This window comes from Sapajus apella, unplaced genomic scaffold (assembly GCF_009761245.1).
Source record: "Sapajus apella isolate SASKATOON/1434 unplaced genomic scaffold, GSC_monkey_1.0 scaffold2, whole genome shotgun sequence".
In the NCBI taxonomy this organism is placed as follows: Eukaryota; Metazoa; Chordata; class Mammalia; order Primates; family Cebidae; genus Sapajus; species Sapajus apella.
The window spans coordinates 4391398-4395639 of NW_022436942.1; the positions used below are offsets into that span (position 1 = coordinate 4391398).

At 41.9% G+C, this 4242-nt stretch overlaps 1 pseudogene across 1 annotated transcript; it reads right to left on the minus strand.

Moving 5' to 3' along the window:
- Positions 1 to 620: 620 nt before the first annotated feature.
- Positions 621 to 1111, minus strand: LOC116556629 (annotated as a pseudogene). Its single transcript, XR_004271102.1, has one exon. The product of XR_004271102.1 is annotated as a 60S ribosomal protein L23a pseudogene (transcript).
- Positions 1112 to 4242: the final 3131 nt, after the last annotated feature.

The window sequence follows — 4242 nt, forward strand, 5'->3', positions numbered from 1 at the left end:
TTTCCTACCAAAACAGTGCTGAGAACAAAGGCCCCATTCACAGGGCAGTGGGCATTGCTCTATAGGCCTTTGTATCTGAAACAACATGGTTACTAAGTACCTCTAAAGGAAAAGGTGCAACTAATTTTTAAAACGTGCACGTTAACAGGCAGAAAAAGAATCACATTGCATACCAAGCAAATGTATTCCATCAAAAATGAATGGAGTGTTTTTTCTACTGCGGGCCTTCTTTCCAAGGCTATAATAATAAAAAAAAAATGATGGTGGTCATTTTTGAAGGATATCAGACAACAGAAAACGAACATTGGCAGGCATACTCTGGTCTGCTCATTTTCACTATTTGCAAACACCCTCAGGATGGATTAACATATTTTTAGTCAATAACCAACCTTCTGAGAACTTCCCTAGGCCAGGCTCTGTAATGGGCATTGGAGGCATAAAGGCCAATAAGCCCTGTCCCTCCTCTGTTCCTTTGTCCTGTTACATTTCAGAGCTCCAACAATGTCATGGCATTGGTGGTTTCAATGACAAAGATAGGGTACAAAGGAGGGACGGCTTCTTTTTTTTTTTTTATGGTGAAAAGATATACATATATTTAGAATTAGCCAGCTGGACCCAGTTTAGATGATCCCAATTTTGTTGGCAACATCCAAAGCATCGTAATCAGGAGCCAGTCGAACATATGCCTTCTTCTCTCCATCAGGCCGAATCAGGGTGTTGAACTTGGCCAAATCAATGTCATAGAGCTTCTTCACAGCCTGTTTGATCTGGTGCTTGTTGGCTTTGACATCCACAACGAACACAAGTGTGTTGTCTTCTATCTTCTTCATGGCAGACTCAGAGGTCAGCGGAAACTTGATGATAGCATAGTGGTCCAGTTTGTTTCTCCTGGGGGCGCTCTTCCGAGGATATTCGGGCTGCCTCCGGAGTCGCAGTGTCTTGGGCCGCCGGAAGGTGGGTGACGTGCGGATCTTCTTTTTTTTGTGGCTGTGGACACCTTTCAACACTGCCTTCTTGGCCTTTAAAGCCTTCGCTTTGGCTTCGGCTTTAGGAGGGGCAGGAGCTTCCTTCTTCGCTTTCGGCGCCATCTTGTGAAAAGCGTCCGAGGGACGGCTTCTTCGGGAAGACGACTGCTAAGCTGAGTCCCAGAGGCAAAGGCCGGGGCAGGCATTGCCAGGAGAGGGAATCACACCAGCAAAGGCTGGGAAATACCAGGGTCTGTACAGGAAGGTACAAAAAGCTGCTTCTTCTTCTTTTGTGTTTTTTTTTTTTTTTTTTTTTTTTTTTTTTTTGATATGGAGCCTCGCTCTGTCACCCAGGCTGGAGTGCAGTGGTGCCATTTCTGCTCACTGCAACCCCCGCCACCCGGGTTCAAATGATTCTCTTGCCTCAGCCTCCTGAGTCGCTGGAACTACAGGTGTGTACCACCCTGCTCTGCTAGTTTTTGTATTTTTGGTAGAGACGGGGTTTCGCCATGTTGGCCCGGCTGGTCTAGAACCCCTGACTTCAGGTGATTCTCCCACCTTGGCTTCCAGAAGTGCTAGGATTACAGCCATGAGTCACCACGTCTGGCCGAGGAAGCTACAAGAGGCTTCTATTGCTGAATCATGAAGTGGACTGAAAGAAGATAAGGAGGAAGGAGACAGCTGGACCCAGAGTCCCTCTTATACCATGGTAAGTAATTTGGACTTGATCCTGTAGGAGACTCTGTGATCCTTGGAAGGGCTTTGAGGGGTACAGAGACAGATAAAGCCGGCCAGTCTGCACAATCCAGACTCCCAAGAGATGAATTGGTCAGCTGTTCATTTAGGGTCTCAAAGCAAATCTTATCACACGGGTAATATATATTTTCTTGACCTCTCTTTTCTCTCTTCATTGTCTACACCGTTTGAATTCACCAGATAGCCACTCAGTATTTCACTTTTCTGGGAAAGTTACTGCATCAATCATTAAGAGAAGTCATTTGTCACCTACTAAGACACATTGCCATCATATTATTGAGGGATTTCTGAAAACATAATATGTGATAACTCCAGATCCTTAGTGTCCTTAGAGCCTTAGGAGTTTAAAGAAAACTCAAAAGCATTCTCCAGAGGAATAGGGGTAATGAAAAATTAAGCACAGAAAGTTTTCAAAACTAGGTAAACACAACCTGGCCTCTCCCACCTCAGCTGCTATATTTTGGCAGTTATTTTCCCTATAAAATGTAACACGAGTAAGGAGATATTTCAGGGGATCAAATGCTCTTTCAGTTACATATATTGGAAAAACATACTTTCTTAACATAACTGGTATGTCATTCAGAAGTAAAATATTTAATTTTTGATCCCAAACTGATCACTTCAGCTAGGCTTGTGGGTTGGCAGGATAGTTGCGTACATTTGCCAAGACTCCACGTTATTAACCTCTCCAGTGGAATCATCATTCTACGATGGGAGAACTCCATATAGGGTAGAACGGGAAACTGGCATATCAATTGAGTCTGGACTCAATTTTCCTCTACTCCATTGCTTTCACCACTTCTATGAGGATAAGTATCATCTTGTGTGCTTGCTAGGTATGCAGATTTACCAGACTTGTCCCCTGTAAATTTTGCTTCAATGGGTCTGTTTCAGGGCCGAGGAATCCATTTTTACCAAGCAACCCAGGTGTTCATGATCTTTAGGGAACTTTGGGAAACAGTGCAAAAATGATTAAGTAAATCGAGTAAAACAGCGTTTTTCAACTCACCATAAGCTTTAAATGGAACACCATAATATAGGGCTTACTGAGCATCAGAATAATGAGGAAATAGTTGGGGTTACACATTTTATAATTTTGCAAGCCATTTTAGTAGAAGGCATGATGGCAATATAAAAGCTACTGTGCCAAATTTTTTTTATGGGGTCTCCAGATCATTTTACTAAAGTAAGTACTGCCAATTAGGGTGGGGTAAGAATATATGAATCAGGCTATAATATTTTCCTTTCATTGCAAAGTGAAATAAATTTATTGGAGCTTTGGTTAAGAAAAATAAATTCTTTGTTTATTCCAAAGACAGCCACTGTCTGCTTATGACAATAAAAGTCATCATTTGGGGCTATGGCCCCTGGTATGTACTCTTTCTCATTGACACTGTGTCTCCGTATAAGTCATTAAAACGTGAAACTCATTTAATGTACAAAAATATGCTTTCCAGTAATCATTTCTAAGCTATTTTTTTTGTAGCAGCTGAACACTTTTTTCCAAAACCCAATATAGTTTCCAATATAGAAAGAAGTTAGGAGCAGCTATGTTTTCAGCAGTGGCTGGGGAGTAGGGGGAGGGTTGTCTATGGGGTTTTCTCAGCTCTGATCAGGTCCATCAGCTAAATCAGCACCTTTCTAATTTATCAGCCCCTCTGCGCTGTGTTATATGACAAACGATGTTTTGGTAACTCCTGCAACACCTTCAGCAGATGAGCAGGACAGAACTTGAAAATCTTTGCTAGAGTTTTTCTTCAGAGATGATAGCCTTGCTTCATTCAGTCAACACACTGCCTACCACATGCTAGATACCAATGCAAGTTTTACTACAGGCATTTTAATAGTACGTTAACACAGTATCATAGATTTTTCAGAATTTCTATTCTTTCGTGGAGAATTATTATGATCTTCATAAAGCACAGAGGACCTGTGGATGGAAATGGAAGAAAATGTTTCTGTCCAACTGATAACATGTGCATGCGCTTTTAGAATAATGTCCCACTAGTAATGGTGATATCCTAACTTTGTGTGTGGGCAGCCTCTGGTGTGCAGCAAGATGGACTGGAATTAGAAGGCACGGCTGTTTCTGTTTAACTTGCTTTGCACGGTGCCGTCTGCAGGTGGGCACTCAACAAAAGCTGCCAGTCTTAGCATCCAGAGAGGTGGTTGTGATCAGTCATCATATTATTAAATTATTCATCTCATATTAAGTGACCACAATTTCAACATTGGCTTCTCTTGACAGATGTACAATTCATATAGACGATTGCAACTATATTCAGTACATGCTGTGATTTCATTTGCAATGCCACTCATAGTGGAAGAAATATGCCACACTTTTTAAAGCAAACAGGCTTCTTTTCACAGTGGACAGAGAATACTGTTAAACAGAGGAAACACAATATCCCTCTTCATAGCAAGAGATCAAATGTCTGCAGAAGAGCTTAATTTATACTTCTCCGTGTGCCAGAGCCCAGTCTGAGACATAGCAGCATTTAAGTCCTTTCAATCAGGGCAT